This window comes from Choloepus didactylus, chromosome 11 (assembly GCF_015220235.1).
Source record: "Choloepus didactylus isolate mChoDid1 chromosome 11, mChoDid1.pri, whole genome shotgun sequence".
NCBI lineage: Eukaryota > Metazoa > Chordata > Mammalia > Pilosa > Megalonychidae > Choloepus > Choloepus didactylus.
Window position 1 is genome coordinate 39,494,790 of NC_051317.1, and position 14,786 is coordinate 39,509,575.

Consider the following 14,786-nt stretch of genomic DNA (forward strand, 5'->3'; position numbering starts at 1 on the left):
CTAAATATCTGCTGAATTCATGAAGGAATGAACAAGTAAATGCTGCTTCCCCAAATCCAGGGGCTGGGGTACCGTTTTTTTTTCTCAGGGAGGCTGCGTTCAAGTCCGGCTGGAAGTCAGTCATTTTTATGGTATAATGTCTGTACCGGTTTGAATGTATTATGTCCCCCAAAATGCCTTTATGGCCTTAAGACTGTAACTGTGTAACCAACTAAACCCCCTTTTATAAAAGCCAATCCATTTCTGGTGTTTTGCATTCTGGCAGCATTAGCAAACTAGAACAATGTCTTTGTGATAGAAAGTTGTGGGGGGAGAGAAAAGTTAAGGAGTGAGACACATTCCTGCAAATGGGTGCATGTGTGTGAGGACTGTCAGCCCACAGTGGAGAAGGGAGGGAAAGTAGAAGAAAGTTGTTTGGCTATTCACTGTGATGCTGCAAAAGATCTGCTTACTGTTGTTTCCTGTTAATAATTAGTCAAATCCTCAAGATTCAGGACTCTTCAGCTTAGTGTCTTCTGTGTCATCCCTTAGTCCCTCCCATGGACCGTAATCAGCATTTACTGGCTGATTTACTGGGTTTGATCCATCAATGGGATGTGAAGAATGATCAGATTTCCTTTTAGATTTAAGATCTGTTCCCCTCTGAATGTTATTTTGACAAGCTGATTCCGTAGTGAGTAGATTATAAGAAGGTAACTGGAGGAAAAGGTAGCCCTAGAAGATTTTCTAAGATCTTGAGAATTATTTTTATAGGAGACCTTTCTGTAAGTCAGGAAAAAAGTATTTCATATCCCTCTCTGTCTTCCCTTCTCCTTAACCTTCGCTCCTTTTACTGGGTCTTTTTTTCTCCCCCTTTATGGCTATATTTACATGAATCCGAAAACAGGGGCCCAGGGCCTTTTAAAATCATACACAACAATATGAGGTCAACCCAGTTTTTATAAATAGGTCAAGATGTTTCTACAAAGCAGGATTTCAAAGACATTCTATTCTTTAAAGAAAAAAATATTTTAGGGAAGGATTGCTAGTGTTCAAATCTTGAAAGCCTTGCCAGATACACTGCCAGATGGAGAGTGCTGATTTCTGTGACTTGTGTTGATTGAACTGAAAGTTGCCACAATCGTTATTAACACAGGGCTCACAGGGTCCAGTCGGTGTGAGACCGGAAGGTGTGTGCCCCCCCTGGGGGCCTCATCCCCTCCAAACCACCTGGTGCCATGTGGGCACTGTGGAGCCGTGGGCAGCAGCCGTCCACCCAAGGAGGGCACCTTGGCTTTTTTTGCAGGCAAACAAGTGTTCTTCTTTTACCTAACTACCAAAGAGTCATTTCTTACCAACTAAAGAGCGACTTAAGTCTCTCCTCTAAGTTCTTGTTATTTATGATTGTATTTTTTACCTAAATATCAGAATTGACTGATAAGCGTGTGCTATCCGGAAGATGGCCACATTGTTGCAAGTCAGGAAGGGAAGAAACTAAGGTGGGATTTGTCAGGTTGTTCTTCACATACGTCTGAGAATAGCTGATCTTAAACAAGGTAATAGTTTCTGGCATGATCCTTGGAAAGGTTTTCTGGAACTGTCTTATGTTTGTAAAATTGAAAGGAAGCCCAAGTAGCTGTGAAGACTGGCTGCATTCACAGGTGCAAACGTTCACAACATCACACTCAAGTAATCATCCTGAAATCAGTGGAAATGGGACTCTTTGGGCCTTATCCATGAAAGGTGTATATTTGCATTGTCCTTAATTCATGACCGAGTTTTATGTTCTGTTAACACAGTCTAATACAAGAGATACACCACAAGAAAAGTTTACCCCTTAGGGTGAATGAAGTAGAGAGTCTACAATATTTCACTTGCTATATTTTTTAAAATATTTCCCAGTGAATCTGAATATTTGACAACAGAGTGAGACTTACACAGCCTGATATAAATCTGTCCATTTTTTATTGTAATATCAGGTGGTTGATGTCCATTTATTGTCTCTCCACAGTAGAATATCTTGCTCACATTTTGTTGTGGGTACTTTTTTTCTAGTGCTGGAAGTGTTTGCATGTGCATGTCTTCTCCCTGCTCCTTCTGGCTTGGAGTCTTGCCTCTTGGGCCAGTGTTCAGTTGTCTTTATTTGGCCTCTCTGAGTTGCTGGTGAGTGTCAGGGCTTGTGAGTTGATGCTGTCATTTGCAGTTTAAACATTTAAGTTAATGTTTCTAGAGGTTCTAAGTGTCTGTCTTTTTGGTTTTAATTACTGATCTATATTTCAGCCTCCTTTTTTGGGATACTCTATACTGGAAGTGTCCCCAAGAAACCCATGTCTGTCTGTCTTTCCGCTCCTGGGGCAGGCTGTAGTCTTTGACTGGCTGTGCGGAGAGAGCGCTGGAGCAGGGAGGCCTAGTGACTTCCCGCCCAGATTGGGTGGCCAGGCCTGGTGGCCACCGGCTGATCACGCAGCCACAGTATCCTTAAAGCCACTAGTACTAGGTAGCCTTTGTTCTTTGAGGTGATTGTATGGTTTAAATTTCCTGTTCTTTGTAAAGACTGAGTTAAATGGCAATTTAAGATATCCTGGTCTCCTTTCTGTTTATCACCTCCGTTATATTCTTAACAGGCATTTTTTCCTTTTAGATGAGAGGAGCCCTGTTATTTTGTTGTCTTGTTTTGTTTTTAAATCATGTTCTTCCTCAGAATTTTAATTGACAATACAAAAGTTGTATTTTTAAGACAGTGTTTGCACATTTCCATTTCCTTTACTTTTGTGGGATGGTATTATTTCTGATGAACTTCTTTGGTATGTCTGAATAGCTCCCTTTCGATTCCACCTATTATTAATAGTGACTGAAATGAGCAATTTTGTTTCAAAGATGGAAAAGGTGGATTACTGTTGTGACTTTACCACTGAATCCCTGGGAATAACTTGCCCTGTTTGATAAATGTTTTATTCGTTGGCTTCCTGATCTGTAAAATTTGGTACCTTATTCTCTTGTGGGTGATTATAAAGTTTATGCTGTTCTTTGTTTTACTCACTTGGAGCTCTTGAATTTTCAGAAAATGCATATCAATGACATGCAGTCTACTTTGTTTGCCCTTTATTCTTTGCCATGGTGGTAATAAGATTGTTTCCCAGAGCTCTTAATTATGATTTCTCATGTTGGATTCATAGTGAGTTCTTTTATTTTTTGTTTTTTACTCTTTATTTTGAAATAAATTCATACTTACAGGACAGGTGCAAAATAATACAAACCCCATACATAGAACTCCAGCATACCCCAGCCCCCTCTCCACCAATACCCAGATCTACCAACTTTAATGTTTTGTCACTTTACCATTTCTTTCTTTCCTTCCCTCCCTCCCTATCATCCATCATCTATTGCTCTGTCTTCTGAACATATGAGAGCAAGTTGCACACATCCTTGAACAAATAATATAATTCACATATACATTTCCTATGAACAAGAATATTCGTTTATGTAATCACATTAAGTGTAGTTAAGAAGTTCAAGAAATTTAACATTGATATAAAGCTTACATTCTATATCTCATTTTTTTCTTATGTCCCAATTGTGTCCTTTTGAGCCTTTTCTCCTCTATTCTTAGATCTCATCCAGGATTATCTATGGCATTTAATTGTCATTATCTATTTAGACTTTTTTTTTTCATTTGTGGAAACGTATATATAGCATAAATTTTCCCATTCCAACGACTCCCAAGCATTCCATTTAGTGAGATTAATCACATTCACAATGTTGCAATGCCATCACCTTCCCACCATCCATTACTAGAAATTTCCCTTCACCCCAAATAAAAACCCTACACTCATTTCTTATTAACTCCCCATTGCCCCTTCCCCCACTTCTCATAACCCATGCTCTTCATCTCTAAGATCATATTCTCTGATACTTTCTTTGTGTTTACCGTGGGGCTTAAATTTAACATCCTAAATCTATAACAATCTTGTTTTCTTTGATACCAACTTAACTTCAATAGGACACATAAATTATGTTCCTATACTCCTCCATTCCGCCACCTTTATGTAGTTCTTGTCAAAAAGTACATATTTTACATTGAGTCTAAAACCACTGATTTTATCATTACAGTTTATGTATTTTAGATCCTGTAGGAAGTAAATAGTGGAGTTACAAATCAAAAATACAGTAGTATTGGTATTTATATTTACCAGGTGATCTTTACTGGAAATCTTTATTTCTTCATGTGGTTTCAGTCAGTTGTTTAGTGTCCCTTCCTTTCAACCTGCACAATTCCCTTTAGCATCTCTTATGGGACTGCTCTACTGGTGATGAAGTCCCTCAGCTTTTGATTATCTGGGAATGTTTTCATCTCCCCCTCATTTTTAACCTCCAGGTGTTTGTGAATTTTCTAGGTCTCTGATGGTTATTGACTTCTAATTGTATTCCATTGTGGTCAGAGAATGTGCTTTGAATAATTTGAATTTTTTTAAATTTATTGAGGCTTGTTTTATGTCCCAGCATATGGTCTATTCTGGAGAAAGTTCCATGATCACTAGAGAAGAATGTGTATCCTGGTGATTTGGGATGTAATGTTCTATATATGTCTGTTAAATCCAGTTCATTTATCAGATTGTTTAGGTTTTCAATTTCCTTATTGGTCTTCTGTCTGGTTGATCTATCTATAGGAGCAAGTGATATGTTAAAGTCTCCCACAGTTATTGTGGAAACATCAATTGCTTCCTTTAGTTTTGCCAGTGTTTCTCTCATGTATTTTGTGGCACCTTGATTGGGTGCATAAACATTTATGATTGTCATTTCTTCTTGTTGAATTGCTCCTTTTATTAGTATGTAGTGGCCTTCTTTGTCTCTCATAACATCCTTGCATTTAAAGTCTATTTTATCTGCGATTAATATTGCTACTCCTGCTTTCTTTTGGCTGTAGCTTGCATGAAATATTTTTTTCCATCCTTTCACTTTCAATTTCTTTGTGTCCCTGTGTCTAAGATGAGTCTCTTGCATGCAGCATATTGATGGTTCATGTTTTTTGATCCATTCTGCCAATCTATATCTTTTAATTGGGGAGTTTAATCCCTTTACATTCAACGTTATTACTGTGAAGGCATTTCTTGAATCAGACATCCTATCCTTTGGTTTATGTTTGTCAGATATATTTTTTCCTCTCTCTTTTCTTATTGTTCTTTAATGAACCAATATTGAATCTCTTTAGTACTGAACCTTTCTCCATCTCTCTCTCTCCTTTCTTTGTTTCTCTGTTAGTAGGGCTCCCTTTAGTATCTGAAGTAAGGCAGGTCTTTTATTAGCAAAATCTCTCAGCATTTGTTTGTTTGTGAAAAATTTAAGCTCTCCCTCAAATTTAAAGGAGAGCTTTGCTGGATAAAGTATTCTTGGTTGGAAATTTTTCTCTCTCAGAATTTTAAATATGTCATGCCACTGCCTTCTCGTCTCCATGGTGGCCGCTGAGTAGTCACTACTTAGTCTTATGTTGTGTCCTTTGTATGTGGTGAGTTGCTTTTCTTTTGCTGCTTTCAGAACTTGCTCCTTCTCTTCTGTATTTGTGGATCTGATCAGAAAATGTCTTGGAGTGGGTTTATTTGGATTTATTCTATTTGGAGTTTGCTGGACATTTATGCTTTATGTATTTATATTGTGTAGAAGGTTTGGGAAGTTCTCCCCAACAATTTCTTTGCATACTCTTTCTAGACCTTTACCCTTCTCTTCCCCTTCTGGAACACCAATGAGTCTTATATTTGGATGTTTTATTTTATCTATCATATCCCTGAAGTCCATTTCGATTTTTAAAACTTTTTTCCCCATTCTTTCTTTTGTTCTTTCATTTTCCGTTCTGTGGTCCTTGAGGTCGCTGACTCTTTGTTCAGATTCCTCTAGTCTTGTACTATGATTATCCAGAATCTTTTTAATTTGGTCAACAGTTTCTTTTATTTCCATGAGATCATCTATTTTTTTATTTACTCTTGCAATTTTGTCTTTATGCTCTATTAGGGTCTTCTTCATGTCCTTTGTATCCTGTGCCATGCTCTTCTTCATGTCCTTTATATCCTGTGCCATGCTCTCATTGTTTGTCTATAGTTCTTTGATTAATTGCTCCAAGTACTGTGTCTCCTCTGATCTTTTGATTTGGGTGTTTGGGTTTGGGTTATCCATATCGTCTGGTTTTTTCATATGCTTTAAAATTTTCTGTTGTTTTTGGCCTCTTGGCATTTGCTTTACTTGATAGGGTTCTTTTAGGATATGTAGGACTATTCACAGACTTATCTCTAATTTGTCAGAGCTATAGCTTTATGGTGTACACTTTCTCTAACTAACTAGCAGTTGCCGTCTGTGAGTCACCTATTCCCCTTAAGTCAGTTCTTCCCAACTTTGTCTTTGTGTTGTATGGGGGTCTGATTGTTGTGGGGTCCAATTGTTGCACCAAGTTTGGGTTTGTTGTTGGTGCTGCCTGCCCAGAATGTGTGGTGTGTGTCTGAGCAGTTAGGGAGGGAGGGCAGCTTTAACAATCAAACCTCTCAGGTGTTCCTGGAGATTAAGGCCCTTGCAAGAGTCTAAACCTTCATTTCAGTCTCATCCCAGATTGTCGCTGCCACTGACCCACAAGTCCTTGGTATTGGCATATGGTCCCTGGGATTTCCAAGTGGGCCCCTCTTCCAAGCTATGCCCTTCTAGGGCCTCTGCTGAGGGAAGGCTGTGCTATATCACAAGTGCACATTATCCCTCAAGGGAAGTTCTGGGCCGCTCGGCCGTGTAGGGGCATTCCCAGCCTGCTGTAAGGATGGCTGAATGGGGCGGTTAATTTCCCCCTTTTCGCACAGCTCTGCCTTCTCAGCTCCGGGACAATTAGCTGTGGGTGCACGAAAGTCTATAGTCCACGCCCGATATTGTGGCATGTGCTCATGTTGCTGGAAACACTTCCTGTCACACTGGGTTTTTTGGAGCAGCTCTGGGCTGTGGCCCCGGCGCCGGGCAGGAGTGTTCCCAGCCCACTGGGAAGATGGTTGCAAGGGGTGTGGTTATTTTCCCCTTTTGGCTCACTTCTGCCTTCCTCACTCCGAGACAGTTAGCAGAGGGTGTGCAAAAGGCTATCTTCCATAACAGATATTGAGGCATTCGCACAGCTCGTTCCTGCTGCACGTCACTGTGCGGTTCTCACTGCTGTATCTGCAGCCGCTTTTGGGTTTTTTTAACAAAGTACTAGTCCGCCTCCAAATGCCAGCCCATGGTTTCTCCACACCGCAGCGTGGCTGCCAGACATTCCGCAGGCTTACTCACTTGTTTCAGAATGCAGACTCCCGGTTTTACCAAGTGCACAGTCCCTGTGGATTTAGCAGACCTTGTCCAGCTCATGCATTGCTGGAACTAGTGTTCTGGGTCACTTTCTGGCTTTTATCTAGTATTTTTCATGGAGGTGTTTTTTTTGCCCTGTCTCTCCTAGCTGCCATCTTAGGTTCTTCCCCATAGTGAGTTCCTAAAAGATCACAAGTAGATTGAAATCTACCTTTGGAAAAATTAAAAGTAGTAAGTACTTAATGGTATTTTTAGGATTAGCTCGAATATATTTAAGCTGATAGTACTAGGATCATAGAATTCTGTTGTCACAAGCAGTAGAGTAATTTGATAATTAGACAAAGCGTTTAGTAAGATTTTATTATTAAAAACAGATGGTTGCACGTTTTCCTAGGCAAAAGAGAAAGTTCTGAAAAGCAGAGTTACAGGTGATTAAATAGAAAGCAGATGAAGATGGGTGAGGGAGAGAAGGAGGTAGGAGGATGGGAATCGAAGGAACTGGGGTTTAAAGCTCATTTGTATTGAGATGCATTTATTTTCTCTCTTTTACCCAAACCGGCCATTCCTGTTGTAACAGGTTTTGTGAAAGTCATCGTTTTTAAGTTTTATATTAGGTGTGGGGAGGCAGGGTCTGCAGTTGGGGTGCTCTCCCATTTGCACCCCCAGATCCTGCTGCTCCTCACTCTGGGAGGCTGGGTGGCTTGGGCTGGTCTCAGAGTTTGCCCACGACTTGTGGAGAGCACTGGCGAAGGAAGTGGAGCAGCACATGTGCGTGGACTGGTTCTGGAACCAATACTGTCATATCTCAGAGCATAATAACTGGAGGAGACATACTATTCACGAGAAAAAGAGTTGTAGAAGCAGCAAATGTCAAAGAAGTAGGCTGTGAAACACAGAATATTCCAACAGAGTGGGAAGCTTGGATTAGAAGAAAAAGAAAGACTCCACCTGCTATGGAGGAAATACTAAAGAATGAAAAATATAGAGAAGAAATGAAAATAAAAAGCAAAGATTTTTATGAAGAAGAAAAACTGCTAAGTAAATAGAGCAAAGGGCAACTCTTGGCTCTCCCAGTTCAAGCTCACGTTAAAGGGCATGAAAACTCCTCAGAGGATCCCACTGGCACTGGTGAAACCTTTCAGCCAGGATCCTGGATGCCACGAGATGGCAAGAGCCGAAATAAAGGAATGCCTTATGGTCAAATCGTTTTCATTTTTACGGATGTGACTATTTTAACAAATAAAAGAAATAAAAAGTTTTATTTACAATAATAAATTACTTGTAAAGAGTTTGGAGTTATAGAAAAGTTTTAGTAATGGATGGTGATAGTAGCACAACATTGTAAAAATTGCCACTACACTTAAAAATAGATAAAATGGCAAATTTCGTTGTGTATGTTACCACCACAAAAAATTACTTTGTATCTTCTGAATGTTCTCTATTCCATTAAGTTTGAGTTTGTTTTTTATGTGCACTTTTTTCAATGTCTTTAACTTTAATCAGGTATTCCTTACATTCAGACTGAATGCTCATGATATTTTAGATTCTATGATCATTTAGGAACCACCCTCAGATCCCCCTTGGTAGAAATGTTGAGTTTTCCCAAATGATCAAATATAAAAGGAAAAAAAAAAAAGAGAAGACTCCTGTTTCTGGGGAGGTATAAGATAAGATTCTAAAGGACTAATTAAAAACGTGAACTTGGATAAAACGTGGAAGCAAAGAAAATTTAGTTTATTAATTTCAACCAAATTGTTAGTTGATTGATTAAAATTTTAGTTTAATTTAGTTGAAAACCATGAAAACCTTCATGAGTAGATGAAACAAATGTCAGCTTGTGATGGGATTGAAGTTGGAGTTTTAAGAGAGGAATTAGGGCCAATAGAAGCATTGTCAAAGTCTGAAAGGAGAGTAAATAGAGAAATGGTACAGCTGGAGTTCCATGAGGTTGAAAATGACCTTGAAAAAATGGAAAATAGGGGAGGGCTTGCAGAAAGCGATTCCACTGATAGTTGGGACTCTGGTGGCTTATATATTGAAGACAGATGTAGACAGGTGACCCTGTACATATTAACACACCAAATGGGGTAGGGTTGGATACAGAAGTATTTTTGAAGGGTTGTGCCTATTCTGGAGTGCTCAACTAAGTTTCTGTGCTATTCTCATGTACAATTCGTCTCACAGTGTTTGAAACGTAATAGGTGCTCAGTAAATATTTATTGAGTGGAAAAAAAGGAGAGGAAAATAAAAAGTTCTTTGTCATAGCTTTATGATGTAGATGGCATTTAGTTTTATTTCCTTTTTAATTAAAAAAATTCAGTGGAGGAAATATGGTTTGTATATACTGTGGTTAGAAAATTGTTTTTTAAAAAAATTTGATTCGTACTCTTTTGGTAATCTGTAGCTAGTCACTGAACCCTTCACCCTTTAGTTTTAACCATTATCTAAAACAGTATTCAGTGCTCAGTCATTCATTCATCAAACATTTATTGACCACCCACTGTGTGCTAGGCAGTCATTAAAAGTAAAACTTCTCTTGAAGTTGATTTGAGGTTCCTGGAAAAGAATATCACTTTATTCAACCCTCTGCATTAAAAATAATAAAACAGAATTTAAGTACCTATCTATTTATAACTTGATACACAATTTCAGCATTGGGTGGAATGAATGAAGACTTAATATTACCAGTTATAAATAAAGTGAAATTTGACCCTGTTTCGGTATTCCAGTTTTTAAATTGTATCCAACCTTGCCCTAAAATAAAACATCATGAAGATATTTTGGGTGAAGATTGGAAATTCTTGGAATCTTAAAGCTACAAAGAATATCCAGAAAACCCAACCAAGCCTGACTTGCCCAAGAAAATGAGTAAATCTAACATCTGGTTTGTTACTGTTTCAATTTGCAGGACCACGAAGAAAGGACTAATTTATGTTCAGCAAAAAGACTGTACACACAGTGAATTATTATACTGTTGTAAAAGAAGCAAAATATTTTATAATAGTTTGCCAGAAATATAGTGCCATTATAAGAAAAACCAGTTGCTTTTCTCTCATTGGTCAAGTAAGGATTCACTGCTTTTGGCTAAAATGACAGGGATGTAAATCTCAATTTTCCAGTCTTTGAAAGACTCTAAAATTGCACCATTTAAGGTAATGCTGGCTAGCTAAACCTTGTAACATTTTAAATGTAGACCATAAACTGAAGCGTCTGAGTTCAAAATGTAAGACAACTCTAAATTATTTGGGATGATGAAGGACAGAGGCAGGGTTGAGCTCATAGCTGTTTTTATCTTCATCAGATATTTTAGCAGGTAAAATTGCTCTCCAGTAGCACATCTGGATTGTACTGGGGGAGAGGGGAGTACTGTTTGTTGTCCCTTCCCTTGCTTACCATGAGGTACAGGTAGAAATCGCCCACAGAGATGTTGATAGGTTGCCACAGAGGAGTTTTTTAGTAGACCGTTAAGTAATGTGCTTGAAACCCGACTGCCTTTAAAGACTCATTAGTTGCTGTTCCTGGGTGTTTGTGAATCTCAGACTTTTTCCCTAGCCATGAGATTGGACAACAAGAAGGGAAAGAGGGAGAGGAGGAGGGAGAATGAGATAGTTGGTTATAGTTAAGTCTGTGGATTGGGGAAGCATTTTAGCTTGCTTGGGTTGTGCAGTACTGGTAAATACTTATATGAGTGAGTTCTGTAGTCACACTAGCGTATTCATGCATACTGTATCTATTTTGAAAAATTGATAAAAAGATTTTCTTGCAAGCAAAGTGTAGCAACATTTTCCCTCTAACTTATCCTTCGGGGAGAATGTCATACCTACTGAAAAGTTGCAAGAATAGTACAGTGACCACCCTCCCAGCCTTTACTTGGACTCCCCAATGGTCAGCCTTCTGCCACAATGCCCCCCCCCCCCCCCCGCCGTCACCAGGACACTAGTAACGATAGCACCATTACCCAAGAAAGATGCGATTGGCTTTTGCCTAAAGGGAAGGGCAGTCGACATTTTGAAAAGGATCTTGAGTATTTTTATTTTCATTTGTCATGAGGGTAGGTTCTGGGCCTTTAAACAATCCCTTGATATGTGGACTTTAAGTGAATAGCCAAGCAACATTGTCTGCCTGTGAGAAGTAGAAAATGAAGGAAATTTAGAAGTAGAAGTTCTCTGACAAATCTAGAATTTTGGTTTCAATTAATTAAAGTTCCAAAGTAAGTGAACAGCATCACAGGGAGTGACAGGCAGTCCCTGTTGTCTCGGAAGCAGCGGCCCTCATCTCCTGGGGGACTCTCACCCTGATGTGCAGTCAGGGTCTCCACTGGACGCTCAGAAGACAGTCTGTTCTAGTGGAGAACGTGTTTAATTGATTAATTTAGTTAGTTAGATGGAGGACATGCTAGCTACAGTCGATAAAGCCAAAGCACAAGATAGTTGCCATCAGTCAGGGAACACATTCTAGGTTGACTGTTGATTCAGTGTTTCTGTGGCGATGTGACTCAATCAACTGTGGGCAAGATCTTTCACTGGATTATTTCCATGGAGGTGTTGTCCCACCCATTCAGGGTGGGTCTTAATTGGATCACTGGAGTACTTTAAAAAGAGAGCCGCACAGGCCCACATGTCTGCTGATGATTAGACATGCTTGGAGTTGCAGACCCCTGATGTTGGCTGCAGCCAAGAGAGAATGTTGAAGACGGCCATTGAATGTAGACTTTTGCTACTCCAGAGTTTGCTTGGGAGAAATTAAGAGAATACCCCCAGATGCCTAGAGAGAAATGTCCTGGGAGAAAGCCATTTTGAAACACAACCTGGGAGCAAAGGAAGAAGATGCCAGCCACGTGCCTTCCCAGACAACAGAGGGTTGCAGACACCATTGGCCTTCCTTCGGTGAGGTATACTCATGTTGAAGCCTTAATCTGGACATTTTCATGACCTTCAGACTGTAAATTTGTAACCAAATAAACCCCTTTTATAAAAGCCAATCCATTTCTGGTATTTTGCATAATGGCAGCATTAGCAAACCGGAACAGATTATCTATATAATACATAAGAATAACCTCCAGAATGATCTCTCGACTCCATATGAAATCTCTCAGCCGCTGAAACTTTATTTTGTTTCATCTCTCTTCCCACTTTTGGTCAAGAAGACTTTCTCAGTCCCACAATGCTGGGTCCAGGCTCATCCCTGGGAGTCATATCTCACGTTGCCAGGGAGATTTACACCCCTGGGAGTCATGCTCCACATAGGGGGGAAGGGCAGTGAGTTTACCTCTTTTTAACATACGGGATAAAACTGCCACAACAACCAGTAGTGAACACCAGGGACTACAAGTAAGCTTAAGGAAAGGTATGAAAGTAAAACAAAGGAACACGTCTGCTGACACTTCTGCATCACTAAGGTGTGATGCTTCATGTTCTTTTTGTAAAGATCCACTTTACAATGCTGCTGATATATGGAAAAATTAGCTCTAGTTGCCGTCATTCCATATTGATTTAACACTGTGGCTGTGGTTCTGCATAGTTTGCATGTGACTGGAAGCGTGAAGTTTGGCATACGTTTGCAGGGTATGACTTAGTCAAGGCTCATTTGGTTGCTGGAGCAAAAAGGGGGATTTATTATAAGTGTATAGGGGCCTCTCAGCCAAGGGAGGTAGCAGCTATACCCACGTCTCGCCTCAGGAGGAACCACTGGGGGTGGGAACTGGCGAGCCCTGGAGCCTGTCCTTCCTGCCACAGTAGCTGCTTTCAGTTGGTCTGTTTCCTGCTTCTCCCTAGGGGTCCACTTCTTGCCTGCCTGCTGCCTGTATGTCTGTCTGACTCTCTTTGTCTACCCATCAAGCTTTGCATCACTTTCCTAGATTAAGAAGGGATTGGCCAGCAGCTCTGAAAAGTTTCTGATTTGTGTTCTTCCCATTGTGGGTCAGGTCCATTGTGGGTCACCTGTGGTCAGGGGTGCACACAGCTCGTGCAGGGCTGCTGGCCCCAGTCCTTGGCGAGAGAAGATGCTGCTGCAGAGTCTGAGCCAGGATCCTTGGTTAAGAACTGGTTCTGAAGACATCCCTCCCAAGGTAGAGGTAAAAATACAGGAAGTAACAAAGGGCCTAAAAGAGGGGAGTTTAGTCTGCAGTCATGATCCATGAACTCAGATGGGAACAAAATGAATTATATCTTTATTTGCACAGATTTCTAACTGAAATACAGTATTTCCTCCAATTATTAATGTAATATGGTGTCTCTAGCAGTACCTTTGACTTGTTACCAAGTAGATATTACAGGTGTTTTCAAATTACATTCCAGTTAGTGTGGAACTCTCAAAATGTCACACTTGTTCACCACTTCTTCAAAATTACAGTAATTATTAGATGAGATCTTTTCGGTTAATTTGTAGTAAAGAAGCACATATTATTTTAAAATATTTTCATAGCTTTAAAAAATGTAATTGGTTCTCTGTGTTAGTTTCTGCATTTTATTTTAGGTTTTTTAAAACAGCATTCTAAGAGTCCCTCAGTCTCACCAGATGGCCAAAGGATTCCATGACACATGCAAAAGGCATAGAACCCCTTGCAAGAGCAGTTCTCAAAGGGCAATCTGCCAACCCCTGTGGGTCCGAGACCATTTTGAAAGTCTGAACTATTTTCATACTACTACGATGTTATTTGCTGCCTTTGCTGTGTTGACATTTGCACTGATGGTGAAAAGCAGTGGTAAAACTGCTCCTTGCCTGCATCAAAGCAGTGGCACCAAACCGTGCTAGTAGCCATTGTATTTGTCCCCGCCACACACTTATAGTTAAAGAAAATGCCAGCTTCACTTAAGAATATCCTTGATGAAGCAGTAAAATATTAATTGTATTAAAACTTAATCCTTGAATGCATGTCTTTTTAATATTATATGTGACAAAATGGGAAACATGCATAAGCATTCTTGCTGCACACTGAAGTATGATAGTTGTCTGAAAGAAAAGCATTTGTGTAGTTGAGTTGCAAGCTGCACTGGCAGTTCTTTTCTTGAAACATGATTTTTATTTGAAAGAGTGATTGACATGCACCATGGTTATTCAGACTTGGATATTTGGCAGGTATTTTCTTCAAAATGAACAAAGTTAGGCTCATTTCAAGGAGAAAACAACTGGCAGCTCTTGTTGCCAGTAATAAAAGTTGAGCTTTCAGATGAAAATTGGAACTTTGGAAAACTCGTATCTGTCCGTGTGAGCAGTTTCCCAATACATAAAGACTTTTCTGATGAGATGGATGTCGACATGGACATGTGATTTCTTTTTTTTTTTTTCCTTTTATCCTATATATGAAATCTGATGTTTGGATTTTGTATATTGAAATGTGTCAACATTTGGAAGATCTGTATAGCTCAGTTGAACCAATATTTTCCAAACAGCCATTTGATGTTCCAGAATCACGCATGAGTAAAATATCTATCTGAAAAGCAAGATAGTCCAGTGGATTTTAAAGTAACAAAGTATGGAAATTTTACTGATATGGTGTCAGATTC

At 39.6% G+C, this 14,786-nt stretch overlaps 1 protein-coding gene and 1 pseudogene across 1 annotated transcript in view; both read left to right on the forward strand.

Moving 5' to 3' along the window:
* Positions 1-14,786, forward strand: part of TRIO (trio Rho guanine nucleotide exchange factor) — a 409,289-nt gene that overhangs the window by 20,169 nt on the left and 374,334 nt on the right.
* On the forward strand, positions 7,735-8,994 carry LOC119506509 (annotated as a pseudogene).